Source organism: Protopterus annectens, chromosome 15.part0 (genome assembly GCF_019279795.1).
Source record: "Protopterus annectens isolate FY-2018-M chromosome 15.part0, PAN1.0, whole genome shotgun sequence".
Classification (NCBI taxonomy): Eukaryota; Metazoa; Chordata; order Ceratodontiformes; family Protopteridae; genus Protopterus; species Protopterus annectens.
The window spans coordinates 651973811-651991575 of record NC_056749.1 but is presented as its reverse complement, the minus strand read 5'-3'; positions in this window follow the sequence as shown (position 1 = coordinate 651991575).

Here is a 17765-nt window from a genome sequence, read left to right as displayed (position 1 = left end):
GGAAGTCTTCACTGTGTAGCACCTTAAACTTTTGTAGTGGAAGACCATGGACATATGCAAATAACCCATTAAGAACATGCCAGTTCTGCCAGCTACAAGACTTCTGAATTACCATGATATTTTACTTTTCAAGTCATTACTGGTGTACTCAGGCCAATAAAAACAAATCCCACTAGAAAGACCTGCATGTTTTGTCTTTATTCTGACCTCATTAGTACAGCATAGGCACACAGGTAAAGTACTAGGCTAACTGTCCTTGTGGGCCATTTTAAGCTTGCCCAATCTCCCTTTTTGTGCTCAAAATAACCTATCCCATTTGGCTATAGACTAGCTATACCCATTCCATAGACAATAATTATACATTACTACTAACAAGAAAAAATGGGATCCATACCATAAATAATCTGAGGGGACCCATGCACATGGGATAAAGCATTTAGGAGCTGCATTCATCTATTAGTAGTAAAAGGGGCAGTCCTGAGGTAAATTTTCTGCTTCCCATCCATAGATCTAAACTGCACTTGAAAACAGACAGGGATGGATTCGGTTTTATGTGAATGGGGAGACTGTTCCATAGCAGCAGTATCCTCTGCAAAATATACTTGTCCCTCCAAACTGTTCTGCGGTTGTTGCAGAGCAAGTTTAGATCCCTAGATGATGTACCTTCTGGCACCATTTGACTTGATGTGCAATAAATTCATCAGCAATGGGTCAGAGATGCTCTGCATGCCAGACACACGTTACCTCTTAGCAATCTGTAGGACACAGAGTATAGTGACAGGACTTTTGGGTCTGCCCATGTAGGACATGTTGCTTAGGCCCTGTATCCTTTTAATAAGGTATCTCTTTGGGCGCTCCAGTTGTGTCTGGAAAGATACATACCAAAGGGGGCATTACATTCAGTGACTGGCCCAATGACGGAAGTGAATTGTTGGACTATTCTTTAGAAACAGCAGTTAAAAACACGTGTGATGTCCATATTATTAGGGTGTCTGCAAAATATCCCAAATAACAGTCAAATCAGAGAGTAAAAAAAAGGTCACACACACCATTTAATAAAAACTACAAAACCGACCCAGCAAACACAGTCACCTCTGTACAATACATTTAACCTCACAGACTGAAGATCTGAATGGCATACATTAGAAAACTTCACTTTTACAACTAGGATCCTAATGTTACTTTAACAGGTTTACTTGCTCAAAATAATTTGACATCTTGTCTGGCTGCAAACTCAAAACAGTGAATTTAATTAACACAACAGCAGCATTCATAGTAATATTTTGTTTCATGCTCAAAATCTAAAAATGTGGATATTCACTGTACCTCCATTAGAAAAAGTCCAGTGTAGGGGGCTTGGCCAAAACAGTGAGCAGTTAATAGCACTGGTTTTCAGCTCTGTTTCATTTTAACATCCGACAGGATTTTTACTAAAAAAACTCAAAATGTTTTGAATCTTGATGGATTTATAGTTGAACATCTGCTGAAAGATTTACTACAAAAAATAAGTTTGAAACTCAATTGTTTTTTCCTGTTAGGAAAACTTGACAGAACCAATTGTCTCAGAATGAGCCACTCCAAGTCCAGTGTGTAGGACAGTACTTTGAAAAAAGACAAATACAGGTTATAGTAACATCAGTGAGTTATCTGTAAAGACAGATAAATTAGAAAGCAAAATGGATACCTGGCTGCCTAAAACTTTGAACCTGCTTGAAGCTTTTTCCTTTGGCATCGAAAAGGCACACAGACCACTTTCTAATACACCTTTAAAAAACACCTTCACCAAGTTCAGTGATCATAAGATTTTTCTCAAGTCAAGATAAGGATTTAGTCTTAAAAGCTGCATAGACTAAATAAAATTAAAGAAAATACTATAAGATTTGACAATTATTATTCAAAATTAGTGATATCAAAGAGAAAAGCATGTGTGCCACTTGCTAAAATCTTAAAGAAAAATACTGAAGCACCACTTGTTTCCAGCAAAACTAAGGATTCACCTTCTAGAAGATGCAATGGACTTTATACAGAAAAATAAAATCCTAAAAATAAAAAATGGACTGGAATCTATGAACGTCTTTGAAGAGAAGTGCAACAAGAGATGGCTGTTTAATAAAAGACAAACAGTATATAAAAAAAAAAAACTGAAGGACAAATGAAAAAAAAAATCAATGTATTTCATGGTTATGAATTCTTATTAATTTAAAGAAGTGCTTGCATACTTATGAACAGGTGCAGAATTTTACATTTTATGAGGTAAATCATTTCTTCCTTTCTTTCCCTACTTCAAATGGTTGCTAGTTCCATTTAAAAATGTTAAATTCTTTCAGCTATATATGAAATTAAAGCCACTGATTTTTAAAGTTTAAAAGGTTAAAACATTCATTTTATTAAAAGTTGATTATGATGATGAAATTTATGTTAGGTGACACACTTTGATGTCATGGCACAGTTGAGTATATGCCCACTAAATATAATACAAGATGCAACAAAATGACACTAAAGAGGCATGTTAAGTTACATTCTGGGTCTTAAAATGGTCCAGAAGTGTGCTACTGATAGTATACATGACATGCAATAACAATAAGGAAAGACATGCTATGCTATGTTATAAACAAAGTATAAAAATAAAACGTTTTACATATATAAAAGTTACTACTGGAATGATAAATAATTACAGTAACATTCACAATTTTCCAAGTTAAACTTGGATCACATATAATTGTCATTCTTTTAATGCAAGTTTATATGCTACATCTCCTTAAAAAATGACAGACTGCATCATATTAACCATCTCGTACAAATATTGCTTAGTGTAACATGAAATGTTATTTCTTTAAATATAGTAGCTTTTTAGTGGTTAAATAGTTTGAAATTTTTTTGTTGTTTTTTAGTGATTTGGAGGGGTTTGAGGGATTGATGTATAATGTAGAGGTAACCTGGATTCAACTTGGGAATGTTTTTATGTGAACTCTAATGGACTGTTAATTTTCAAGCCCTTATAATGAAAACCAGCTTGAAACAACTTCAAGTCATGAATACTTTTGTGATGGTGCGGGAGTTCTGAAAATTCTAAGAACTGTCCAGGTTACTTCTTCCTGTCTAAAAGTAAATATTCGTAATAATTTGAATCATATGCCAAGATGTCAAAGAATACAATTTAGCTAATAAGCAAGACAGTGAATTGCATTCTAAACCATTGTCTATTACTACATAGTTATGAATGCTTGCTACTATTAATAAACTTGACATGCAACAGCACCCAGGACAGTTATGCTATGTTATGAAAATATAAAAAATAGTTTCTTACATGTATAAAAATTACTGGAATGTTATCGAACAATTAAGAGCTTTACAAGTTAAACAGATCACACAACAGTCCTTTTAATGCAAGTTTATATGCTATGTCTCATTTAAAAAAATGACAGCCTATTTTATATTAATCACATACAAATAGTGCTTACTGAATCATTAAATGTTACTTCTTTACATACAATAGCTTTTTATTGGTTAACATACTTCAAAATTATTTTTGTTGCTTTTTTAGTGGTTTGGAAGGGGTTGAGGGATTGATGTATAATGCAGACAGCTTGGATTCACTTGTGAACATTTTTTTTGTGAATTGCAGTTGACAAACTGTTCATCTGCAAGCCCTTGTCATGAGGACCAACTTGAAGCAGCTTAATTAGTCATGAGCACTTTTGTGATGCTGTGGAAGTAAATTCTAAAAACTTTCCAGGTTACTACTTCTTGTCTAAAAGTAAATAATCATAACATTTTGAATCTTATGCCAAGATGTGGAAGAATACAAGTTAGACAATAAGCAAAATACTGAATTGCTTTCTATACCACTGTCAGTTATTAAACAGTTCTAAATCCTTGCAGTATACCAAAAGAATAGTTTATATACTAGCCCACAGAATAACACTTCCGATTAAAAAAAATTAGGATCGTTTCTCTGTCATTCTCTTTTAAAAAAAAATAGGATTGTTTCTCTGTCATTCTCTCTTTAATGATAACAAAACAATCTCAGAATAATTTACATGGAAAGCTTGAATCTTAAATGGGAAGACTTTTCAGATGTTTGTTCAAATACTATTAGACATAACATTCAAGAAAAACATAGGACTAATTCTAACAGTAGTACTAAATTAGAGTATCAAATATATAGGGGTAAATATAAATGTTTTATTATATGATAATCTATACTAGGATTGAAGCTAAAATATAAATCCTAGGACTACAGTAATAGTACAAGACACAGTATGCAAACAAATATAAAGATCAGAATAAGTAAATACGTATATAGTTAAAGAATATAAATATACCTACAAGGGTGGGAGGCTGGCATAGTGGTTAAGGTATTCACCTTACAGACACAATGTACTGGATTTGATTCTCACATGAGATAATTGGCTGAGCTTGTAATGGGTCACAAGGACAGTTAGCCTGGTATTAATTTATGAACTTATGATACTATGAACAACTTTAAACACAGTAAATAAAATAGAAAAATATATAAAATCATTTGACCTATAAATTAATAAATTTGAAAACAACCAACTTCCTCTGTACAGTAGACCAGGGAGATCATGTGAGGTAGAGGGAAAGATGACTGTAGAGATATTCAGTTTGGTCAACTTATAATACGGATTCTGAACACTTGTTTTGCTCTTCTTATTCACAACTCCCTGACAGGCTTTTTGATGATACATAATAAAATATGAGAGATGTGAATCAGAAGCATGAGCTAAGCAGTGTTAACCTAATGGAGAGTAGGAATTAGTTATTCCATGGTAGAGTGTTTTAGGACCACATCACTAGGTACTTTTTTTTTTGTTTCAAAAGTTGTCTATAGCTGAAGATTTCATATTGCTTCATAATTTAAAGTATATACCAAGTATATAACAAGTTCCATAAATAAATATGATTCCATTACACCTGTGTTTGTTTTCCTTACATAAAGGTCTGATTTTAAATGCATACCTATTAATATTAATGGACTGAATAATCTCCAGTAAAGAGTGGGAGTCTATTCAATTACCTGCAATTACATAAAGCTTACATAGTATTTCTACAAGAAACACATTTACTTAGTAAAGATGTAAGTAAAATTTCATTAAAGAATTATTTGGTTTTAGCAAGTTCTGGCTTTCAAGCTGAAAGAGGAGGGACCCTCATTTTATGGAAGAACTCACCAGTAATGCTTAAAGTAAAAGATACCTATGTTGATAAAAATTGTATGTTAAGCACTTTTATAACCGATTGGAACAGAAAACTATTCACATTGTTGAACTTTTACTGGATTCCAGTGGTTGGAGCTAAAGATTCAAAAAAATACTTGGGCACTACAGCCTATTACATGAAAGGTGAAGTCATAATAACTGGTGATTTTAATCGTGTTTTATCAAAGATTCCACTCCAGATAGAAAGCTGAGAATCGCATCTTCAGCCAAACACAATGAATTTTGTAAATCTAATGAATTTAAAGGATATATATATATATATATATATATATATATATATATATATATATATATATATGAGCTAAGGAAAACAAACTCACTTCAGTTTACTCATTATTCATATAGATATGAAACAAATATTGATAAAGGTTTTGTCTCAATAAACAAATATTGATAAAAGTTTTGTCTCAATCTGTTATCACATATTAGAAAAGCTTCAACAGTTTCATGTTCATTAACGGACCATATTATAATCTTTACTAGATTCAAGGGTTGGTATGTTAAATAGCTCAAACATTTCCTACACATAAACATGAACGGTGAAGCATCTGATACTGTCCTGTAGGATTCACTAAAGGCTTACTTAAACGAAAGAGTTGCAAGCTGGCATATTAGTAAAGCAAAATAAGGGGACAAAGAGCTGAATACATTACAGGACAACAGAGATGCACTAATGTTAAATCTAAAACCAAATGGCACCATCAGTCAGTCTGAACTTAAAAAACAAATACAAAATATGTTGAAATTCTAAATCATAAAGTTTCAATAAACCTGGAAAAACCTAAACTTCAGGCATACTCAGTAAACCCTTTAAGCTTGCATAAACATGCTCTTAAATAAAATAAAATAAATCACATCAAAGAAATTATACTTCAATAAAAAAGAACAGATATTAAAGGTATCCCTGATGGTTTTAAAATATTTATGAAAATATAAATAAAAATAACCTAAACAATATAGTTGAAAAACTTTTCTAAGGGAAAATATAAATAAAATAACTGAACAAATAAAAAAAGACAGACCATTAAATTTAATAGAAATAAAAGATCAAATAAAAAAAAAGTTAAGGGGTTGGTCTTATACCAGAACTACATAAAATACTACCAGATGACGCATTTACAATATTAGATAAGATCTATAGAAAAATAAAAACAACTATTGAAGTCCCCCAGTCATGGACATATCCCCTTATATCACATACTTTAAAACAAGATAAGGATCCTACAGTGTTCATCATACAGACCCATTTCACTTTAAAACAAGATAAGGATCCTACAGTGTTCATCATACAGACCCATTTCACTTGTAAATGTGGACTATAAGATGTTCATATCCATTTTAGCTAAGAGAATTAAACTACTTATACCTAAACTAACAATGATCAAACTGGGTTTATTTTAAATAGACAAGTACAAGAATACATAGATTAAGACATTATGCAAATAAAAATCAACTTTCATCATTAGTCTCTATTAAGATAAGGCTTTTGACTTAGTTAATTGGTTGCACCTGTTTTAATAGTTAAAAATTTACAATTCTCACCTGAGCCAAGTGCATTAATTTCCAAGTTATACAATAACTCTTGTGCTTATGTTAAAATATGCTCTTTCCAATTCCTTTAAATTGCAGAACAGCACACAATAAGACTGTCCATTATCACCTTTACTTTTTGCATTAGGTATAGAACCCTTTGCTAATAGTATTAGATCCAATAAGAACATTAATGGTATCAAAATAAAAGATTTCAAACAAAAGATTCAACTCTTTGCTAATGATATGTTACTAACAGGAAATAAAGAAAATTCTTAGAACGTATAATTAGTTCTAGGAGTCAGTTTGAAGAAATCTCGAACTTAAATTGTCATAATAAAACAAGTAAATTATTAATTAATAAAAATTTTTAAAAAGCATACAAAATATTCTAACTTCAATTGGAGTAGCACTTAATGACTGTACCAAGGTATTTCATGTATGTCTAATAGTAAAGAAATGATATACACAAACTTTCAACAGACCGTTGAAAAAAATTGTTTAGTCACAATTTGGAAAAAATTCTACCTTACCATGGAAGAACAATTAATGCTTATTAATATGGTAATTCTCCCTAAAATATTGTTTCTCTTACAATATTTGGTACTATTTCTACCAAAAATGAAGATGAATAATATTCTACTTAAAATTTTTTGGCATCCTAATAAACCAAGAGCACAGCAAAAGTTGGTGATAAAAGTTGGTGATAACTGTGGAATAGGATTCCCTGATATTCAGTTGTATGCTTCTTCAACAACTGTAAAAGTTATAGCATTGTGTATAAATTATGAATCAAAATGGAAACAAATACATTAATAAACATTATTAGTAAATAATAAATATATCACAACCAAACAAATAGCCCCCAACAGTCTTATCTGGTTGTTAAAAGATATTTGCGTAAAATGAATTACACCATCTTCTCAAACTCCCTATTTAAATATCATTTCCTCTTTCAAAAAGTTCACATATTCTAACCACTTTATTAAACACTTAATATTTTTGTTTCCAAATACATACAAATGACTGCTTAGAAACAACTTCAACAAAATGCTATTACTGAAACAATAAAGCAATTTACTTTACTGGTATCAACTCTCAAATGGTACAGATATATACTGTTGAAAATTTAAGGTCCAAATAAAAATCAAGATTCTGAGAATTGGCTAATTTTACAAGTATTTACAGAGTTTGTGAACACAAGTATAAATAAGATATTTAACCTAGATAAATTGTTCCCTAAATTACTGGAATTCTTAATAAATATCAATAACAATGCAATGAAAAATAAATATGTCACAAATTTATAACAGTCAAGTTAGATTTCACATATTTAGAAAATTCCTACTGGAATTATTCCTCAAAAATTAATAATGAAGACTTCTCTGAAGAATACAAGAAAATGTTAAAAGCTTACAGATAAAACTACATCTTGATTATACTGGAAAATTTTCACCTGGAAATTTTTACACAGAATGGTCATGCCTAACAAAATTACAATTATGTATAAATCACTGAATTACATGCTGAAGATGTGATTCTGAAATAATGGTATATGATTGTGAAGTCTGCACCCCTTTTTGGGAAGAAATTAATAACTTCAAGTTCTATGGTCAGATAGATGCAATATTTCTAAATGTTTAGTTTCATTTTTTGCTCAGATTCCCAAGATATTTTCAAAACCAAGTGCTTCTTCTTTGGACTATTGTTTCTATAAGCCAGAAAAGTAAAGTTACCCCCCTCTAGTGTTGAATTTATTAGTATGGCAAAAACTGTTTGCAGTAGTGAATTACATACTATAAAGATGAGAACTTATATTACACATTCTTATAAATCTTGGCTTAAACTTAAAAGACTTGCTTGAAAAATATTTATCGTTGATATGTACAGCTTTGATGCACTGATGAGCTGTGGACCTATGTAAATAATTGTTTGCTTTACAACTGATTTAATCTATTGTTGTAAAACCAAATAAAAAGAAAAAGTCCAGCGCACGAACATGTAGGATCAACACTGCAGGCATTAAAACCAATCAGAACATGAAATGAACATGTTAGTAAATCCCACCCCTTCTCCCATTACACAAATGCCACTGAAAGAAAGAAAGAAAATAAATCCAAAATGTTTACCAAAACCAAATAGATACAAAAGTGCTTGTGCCTAACAAATGTTTTGAGATATTTTGTTCCTTTCTAGGGCTTTTAATTTCAATACAGGAGAGACGGATGTCCTGCCATTTATCCCTGGCCATCTATCTTTAGCATTATGTGAATATTTAACATGAGATTTTAAAAATTACTTTGGTTTTAGTTTTATCCTATTTAGAATCATTCATGACACAAGTACGAGACTAATAATTTATCTTTTAATTACAAGTTTTAGTTGTATTTAAGATGGAACTGTTTCAACTGTAATACAGTCATCAAGGGGTTAATTAATGTTCTGTCGCAGTTTTGCTAGCTGCCTCTCTGTTTACCCAGAGTGTTTTTTATATGGATATAAATGGCTGCCTTACATTTTAATGGTGTCTGATGAAGTTAACACTTGTTTAACGAAAACACTCACATTTTGTTATTCTTGTGGATTTTTATCATTAAATACACCTTTGGTTTATCGTCACTTGAGTGATTTGTGCCTGTGAAACTCTGCCTGCCAGCATTTTTATTTATAATCCTGACTTTCCCATTTAAAATGTTCCCTGAGAGTATTCAAAGTATCACCAAAAGAGAAATCCTCTTGAGGAGAAGCAGAAGGAATGGATTCCTCTGCATCTGAATCCTCAAAAGGAAAAAAATCCTGAGAAACTTCCTTTTCATGAGCAGAAATGATAGAAGTATCAGAACCTGAATAAGAAAGCCTCAGGAGAGACATCCCTACCCCTTTTTGAAGGAGGAGGCTGTGAACCCCTAATAAGAGTCAAAAGGTCATTAGCCATTTTAACCATCTGAGAATGAGAGAAAACTGGAGCCTGTTTCTTCACAGGCTTACGACTGGAAGATTTACCTGCAAGTCTGAAGGACGCGGGAGGCCTGGCAACCGCCATACCGGCAGAAGTTGTTGGTATGAGCTTGCTGTCCGAACGAACAGAGGCCTCGGACACAGGATCCAGCTTAGCGGCTCCGGATCCAGCTGAAGAGGCAAAAGGCAGAAGGTCAGAAGACAAAACGGAAGCCGGAGGCCTGAGGGACTCTGAAATGGTCTCAACCGAGGCCTGCGGTTGAAAATCCATGGGCTGCAGGGGCTGCAAAGGTGCCTCACTGGCTACCACAGGACTGACGACCAACTTAACATCTGAAGACTTGACCTTCTGAAGCCTGTTGCAGACCTTGTCCTTATGCTTCTTGGGGAAATCTGAAGCCTGAAGAGCAGCGGACGACATACCGACAAACGTAGGCCACACTCCTGGCTAAAAGCTTAGCCTGATTATGAATAGTACGCGGATTAAAGGAAGCAGAGAGATTACAATTAGGAACATCGTGGTCATGGCCTAAACAAATAATACAATAGGAATGAAAATCTCTATGGGGAATCTGCTTTCCACAGATAAGACAATTATTGACTTTTTCTGACATTCGTTAAGGCAAGAAAAGAGGATCCCCAACGGGATACTTAGCTGTAGTTGATTTCAACTTTGTAGTCTGAAAACAAAAAGGTAAATTGCCGACCGGCACTTGTGCAAAAATACTTCTGCTTTGGGCTCCACGGCAAAACCGACAGCCAATGTCATATTTATTTACATTTGGCATTCTGGCTGATCGAGGGCTACCGGGAGCCAGATAACATAGGGGTTTAGGTCTGCAACAGTGAAACACGATAAACATCAATGTATTGCAATGAAAAAGGTATTTGCTAAGGTGTGGACCTTCTAAAAAATGAAGGATGTTAAGCAGGCACACTGTTCTTGTAACAAATGGAAGCTAACAGTTTGCATGGTTAAAAGAGAATGATGTTCTAAGGCTTTTCACAGTTAAAGAATATGAGGATCTTATTTTCTGTGGTCTGCAACAAGGTTATGCATTATCCTGATGGGAGACTGGTAGAGTGTATTTAATTCTGGGAAAACAGGACATTGTCAGCAATGGAAATTCTTGCTACAGGGCTGCACAAGTGTGACATCCTGTAGGCTGTCATGAGATGCTGTAAGACTATTAGCAGTCTGTTCAATTTAACTGTGAAAGGCTAAATGAGGCATGCAGCTGCACTCCAAGGTATCGGTGAGCATGGAGTTTGGAATAGTTGCACTATGTTGATCTGTAACACACAAACCAGGATTCACGCTAAATCTTTTAGCGGTACCAAAATCATAATGGTGTATATGGCAGCATTTATAATGAATTTAAGAAATTATCCAAATATAGATTCAGAAGAAATCAGACTGCAAAGCAATAGTTAAGTTGTCAATATTCTTGGAGTGACTTGTTAGTACATCACTTGTGTACATGATGTTTGGATGTGTGAAATCCCACTGTAGACTGTTTATGCATAGAAAAAAAAATAGTAAAGGGCCCAGGAACTCAGAGAATGCATAGCAAGAAAGTTTAATAAGTTATGACCGACTGCATCAAACGTTTTCTTTAAATCAAGACAGCATTTGTTAAAAGGCCTTTCTCCATATAAAGTAGATTTGAGTAATATGCATAGCAATGGCTGATTATATAGTATACTTTGGGCAAAAGCCATGGTCAGCATGAAAGGTGATCATATTTTTGTTTTGTCCTCCAGCAGTTGTTTGTAAATAAGCTTTTATAGTATTTTAGTTAATTGGCAGAGGTTTGCAATACATCTATGATCTACTGCTATGTTGGGAGTTTGGCAGGCTTGAAAAATGGATGAAACTACACTTGTGCTAAGGGATAGGTTATAAATGTGTGTTCATGTTATGGAAAGAATAGAAGCCCATTGAGCTAGAATCCCTGGATATACACAGTGGGCGTAAAGTTTAAACTTGCAATCTACACTTTGGAGGTGTTAAACTTTGAGTAGATAGGTTGAAAGTAAAATGGGTAGTCAAGAACGTTGTGCAATGGGGAAGTAGGGCTTACTGGAATTGTCCAAAAAATAAGAAGCTGAAGGAAAAGTTAAGTTACCCTGGATTTCTGCAATAACATCTTCCGTGTGGATGGATCAGGAAATCTAGTTTGGGGGAATATTTTATTACAGCTTACAGGTTTTATGGAGAACCGGTATTTTTTGGGTTACCTACATATATGTAGACTTACAGTATTCAGCCTTAGTAGTGCTTGACATAATTCAGGTACATTTATTTTGTTGGAAGGCTTGAAACTTGGCTAGATTATGAGGATTTCTTCCCCTCCTTCCAAGCTCCGTTTCTCTGCCTTACTGAATCTCATATTGTTACTGTAACCCAAGGTGCATTACTGTCCTTAATTACTATTTTTACTGGGGGAAAAAGCCCTTGTTGTCCTTGCATTAAAATACTGTAAGAGAGACAAGTGGAACATTTAGGGTTAGTATAGGTATATATATCAGACCAGTTTATAAGGTGCATCTCAGTACACAGTAAGCTTTTTTACTTGTTGGGAACTATTTTTGCTGAAGGCTGCTTGTAGGTTTTCAACAACCAGTACAAAATAGGGCAATGGATACTAAAGTAATTTGGAAAATGTTCATTTTTGTAGGCTTTGCAGGGATAGTAGTGAACACTACATCTAGAAGCGAGGGCATGTGCAAGTAAAATTTGGTCTGATGCAGTGACTGACCACTTGTGACAAGTTAAAGGCATTCCAAGTCTTAAATTTAGAATCCAGTTTACAATAATGTCCACGCATATTTTAATTTGTTGCTTGAGACATGTGAACAGATATCCTACACATACATTCATGAATAAATTATGTGCCAGGCGTGTAATACACACTGCCACTATAAAGTTTTACACAGCTAAGTGACATCAGAACAACAATGTTTGGTTCTAAGTCACTGTTGGAATTACTTCTACCTATGAGGGCAAGTGAGAGGTTACATTTTTTTTTAAGCTAAAAGTGCACCTCCACCTTGTTTGCCTATTGTTCTGGAATGTGATGCAGTATTTGCAGGAAAATGATGAGACTCAAGATGTAGCTTTTAACCAGGATTTGACAATGGCAATACATTGGGGGATCGATTAGCTCATACCTCTGAGCCCATTTACTGTTTATGCTCCCAATATTTAGGTATGCTTACAGTAGATTATTACCATTAAGCTGGTGTGTGGTGAGGCTTAGATTTATTTGTATAATCACCAGGCAGGATTACAACAGTGACAAGCATTACCAGGTGCTTGCAGGATTTCCAAAAGATTCACACTGGTTACATTTAAAAAGAAGCTTAGAAGTATAAATACAATGTCTATTACTAACAGGAAAGCAGAATGTTTGTACTGCTCCCAGCAGAGCTAAGGGATATTAGGGAATGTGAATTAGATGCAGCTTTTAAGAGTCTGTAGGTAGCATGTACTACACTTATGATGCTGGAGACATTGCAGAAAGTAACATGTAGGAAATCTCTACCTCTGAAAGTTTACATAAGTATGCATTTAAGAGGCAGATTAATATAGCAAGTGGAATGGCCAGTATAAAATTCAGAATACAAGGGTTGTCCAGGAAATGGGGGTGGGAGGGGAGTGAAGTGGGTAACGCTTCCTGTCAGGAGTCGGTCTGCACATGCGCAAAGATAAATCAACCAAGAAAGGCAAACAACCAGTCACACAGACTTACTTGTTAAATATGGTCATTAAGCCAAGTAATAAAATACAATACAGAGAAAGTAACCTTCAATGGAAGTCTGTTAACAGTAACATTACTTTTGCAGTAATAGACAATGATACTATCTCCAGCAGTAAAGGAAGCAATCATGCATCTCCAAGTGTTGGTAGGTGCAACACTTCTGACCAGAAGGGCAGTGCTACAGGGAATGGGGCTAACAACCAATCAAGCAAGCTAGGTACTCACTCAGTGTTAGCAACCCCAAATGTGAGCAGTCAAACCAGCAAAATACAACTTGTGTGCTTTCAAAGACATGAGCATGCTCACTGGATAGGCCGGCATCAATCTAAATCATCTTTTTTTTCCTTGCAGAAATAGCAGCACAATGGCCATCTGACCCCTGTTGGATAGATCTCTCTGCAAAAAGAATCAGGACCCTATCCAAGATAAAATTAAAAAACTCTAGGTCAGGGACTTGGACCAACTGTGTCCATCAGGCCTACACAGACTTGAAGGCCTGAGAGGGTGCAGAGAGAAAGGGTAATGCATGGGGAAAATAAAGAACAACATCCCAGACCTGGGATGCTCAGAGAAGAGAGAAGAGAATGGTGGAAGGGAAACTTGTCGTGCAACAGAAACCTACGAGAAAATCTACTTCTACGATAAGCTCTTAGAGAACTGTACGCTGTTCTTTGTATAGATCACTGTTGCACTACTGCCTTCTGGTAAAATTTCCAGATTTCACAAGCATAACGTCTAACCTCTATTGTTTAGAAAATGTATGGGTAGAAAATTAACTGGCTGCCCCCAAAATAGTGTGTGTACACATACCCCTAAGTAAAAACAGAGCAGCAGCTGTCCCCTCTGGTGTTACAGGACTTCACGTGCCTGACAAGTTTTTCTTTACTATGAAAACAGAAGGAAAAAGTTGACGTACTTTTTTTTTTTTTTTTTTTTTTAAAGACATTTTGGATTTGCTTTTGTTGGTTTAGATGCTCTCTCTCTCTCTTTTTTGGCTGCAAAAGGAAACACAGGTTGATATCAAACTCTAATGTTTCTGGTGTTATCTACACAGTCTCGAAGTTGTTTATGGACAGCCAAGGAATGCAGGATTCTTTCACTTCTATGGGGGGTCAGGGTGGTGTAGAAAACAGACAACTGATGGCAGAAGTGGAGCTGGTTCAACCGGCACCCTAGGTCATTACTTTGAACCAATGCCCCCACTCCCTCAGGTCTTCAAGTGAAAAGCTAAAAAAAAAATTAAAAAAAAAAAAGATCGTTAAGATCAAACCCCCCGCCAAAGCTCAGTCACTGAAGAGCAACAGATGCTCCTTCTGGCACACTAACCAAATGGCTAGATGCACAACCCACAAACCCTCCTTCCTACCCCAGCTATTCAAGTCCAATTTGTGTGCCCTGCTCTAACCCTTCAACATATTTTATATAGAAAATACTACTACTAACTCCTTCTGGCCCAGAATGTAGGATGCTATTAAAGTAAGTTGTAGTTCTTGTGCCAAAAGCCATACCTTCATCCTTGACTACACAAGGAGAAAGAATGAGATCCCCCTTGATCACTTTCCAAATAAAGTACAGTTGTGTACACTTACCATAAATGTAAATGTTAGACTGTATTCACTGTTGGAGTAATCACCTGTGGGTTTATCCCTGCTGTGGTAGCCCTCTACCGGCCCGAATACCAGAGTCAATATTTTTCGGCGTCGCCTGCTCTTGCTTGCTGGCTGACGTCAGGTCGACAGTGCTATAAAGGAAGGGAGCAGACGCCATTACATTGCTTTTTCTTTCCCTAACCAGAGGCCCAAGTAAATACAGTGAAGTGGTCCTGGTGACTAAAAGCCACCATTAGAAACTTATGTCTCCCTAAAGAAAGAAGATACAAGGGGGAAGGAGGGTGGGAAACCAGGACTGCAACACTGAATACACTCGAACATCTACATTTATGGTAAGTGTACACAACTGTAATATGTTCTTCACGTTTCACTGTTGCAGTCATCACCTGTGGGAGGATTCCCAAAGCTGAGGAGAGGGGTAGTAGGATTACTAAAAGACCTAGGAATCAGCATGCCCTGCAGAACTGCAGAGGCAAACCCTGCCCTAGCCTTAGAAAATAGAGGTAGGTGGTAATGCTTTGTAAAGGTATGGACAGAAGTCCAGATGGCAGCTTCCAGGATGCCCCTGGTGGGAACTCCTCTGAGGAATGCTGTGGAAGTGGAGACTGCCCTAGTGGAATGGGTTTGAATAGACTTGGGGGGGGGGTTCCCATGCAAACTGTAGCAGAAATGGATACAGTGTGATATCCATTTGGAAATGGAGACGGGCTTCCCCTCTGCCCCTAGGGTAAAATCCATTTGGAAATGGAGACGGGCTTCCCCTCTGCCCCTAGGGTAAAAGTGACAAGAAGTTGGTCTGTTTTCCTAAAGGATTTAGTATGGTCCAGATAGTATCTGAGCTGTCTGTGCACGTCCAGTGAGTGTAGAATTCTCTCCCCCTTGTTTTCAGGGTTACGAAAGAAGGTGGGAAGATGTACAGCCTGGCTGAGAGTTACAACAGATACCAGCTTGGGGATAAAGGAGGGATTAATCCTCAGGGAGACTGCATGGAAGATGATGAAGCACTCAATGGCCATCAGAGCCTGTTCTGAAAACCTTCTGGCTGAGATGATAGCCAAGAGAAAAGCAGTCTTCCAGGAGAGTTATCTTAGTTCTGTTGAAACAGCAGGCTTGAAGGGTGGTAAAGTTAGTTTTACAAAACATAATTCAGGTCCCAGGCTGGAGTGGGTGGCCTTCTGGGAGGTCTGCTATTAGAAGCCCCTCTGAGGAATTGTTTAATCAAAGGATGGGAAAACAGGGGCTGTTCTGTATCAAAATGAGCTGAAATAGCTGAGGCGTGGATTTTAATAAAGGAGAAGGAGAGACCACTATTAAGTAGCTCCGCTGAGAGGGGAGGATAGTGCAGAGAGCCATTTAACAGATTGCTGGTGGGTAGAGAGATAGCTGGAGAACCAGGAGATAGTAGGGGGAGAGAACTGTAAGTTAGTGAGTTTATCTAGGAGGAGTGGGTGAGAGACAGTGTCAAAGGCTTTAGAAAGGTCATGGAATAGGCATGAGACAAGTTTATTGTTATCACGAGCTAGGGAGACTATGTTGATGAATGATATGAGTGCAGTAGTTGTACTATGCTTGGGACGGAAACCATGCTGTGCGTGTGTGAGAAGGTTTTCCTGATAAAGATAATGCATTACCTGCTTGTGAATGCATTTCTCTGGGATTTTTGAGAGCGGAGAGAGTATGGCAATCGGTCTGAAGTTGGATATGTCTGAGGAGTTGCCCACTTTGTGAATGGGTTGAGTAAAGGAATTCTTCTATACAGTGGGGACATACGATTCAGAAATGGATTGGTTGATTAAGATGGATACAGGATAGGCAAGAGGTTCAGAGGCAATCTGCAGGAAGTAAGAGGGTAGCTGGTCAACAGATGGGGAGCAAAATTTAAGTTTAGAGAATAATGACTTTACATAGTTAGTTGATACTGCTTTTAGAGAGAAGGAGTTAGGAGGGTTTGGAAGAGGTATAGAGTTTGTGGGGGTGCTAGTGTTGTTTCTGGGTGGGGGGAAATTCATCATGGAGGTTACTGAGTTTATAAAATGATTGTTAAATTTGTTGGCTATGTCTTCAGATATTGCATTTGGACATGGGTTAGGAGAGGAAGGGTTTCTTGGATGAAGAGTCTGTTTAATAGAGCTCCAGAATTTCTATGGGTCTGATTTAAGAGTAGCGGAAGGATTGGCATAGAAGTTTATTTTGTCATAATGGATGATTTTCTTTATTTTATTTCTGAGTTCTTTGTATTTCTGAAGAGAAGGCGTCCTAGATTTAGTCCACATTTTCCAAATCCTATCCCGGTCTTTCATGAGGGTTCTGGTAGATTTAGTGAGCCAGGGAGCAGTATTAGATTGGATTCTAATTGTGTGAAGAGGAGCAAGGGAGTTAAGAATGTTTAGGAATGTAGTGTTGAAGGAGGGGACAGCTTCATCTAAAGGAAGAGTGGTGAGGTAAGACCAGTTCATTTTGGAGAGTTGGTGAATAAAGGAGTTAGGACAGAAATGAGAAAGTGAGCGGGTGGTAATAAATTTGTCAGGTTTGGTAAGGTGGGGAGTATATGTCTGGGAACTGTTACAGGGCAGTGGTCGCTGAAGGCATTTGGAAGGGTTTGGGAGTTATGATAGTTTTGAGGGTGGGAGACCAATATCCAGTCAAGAAGAGAGCTAGGT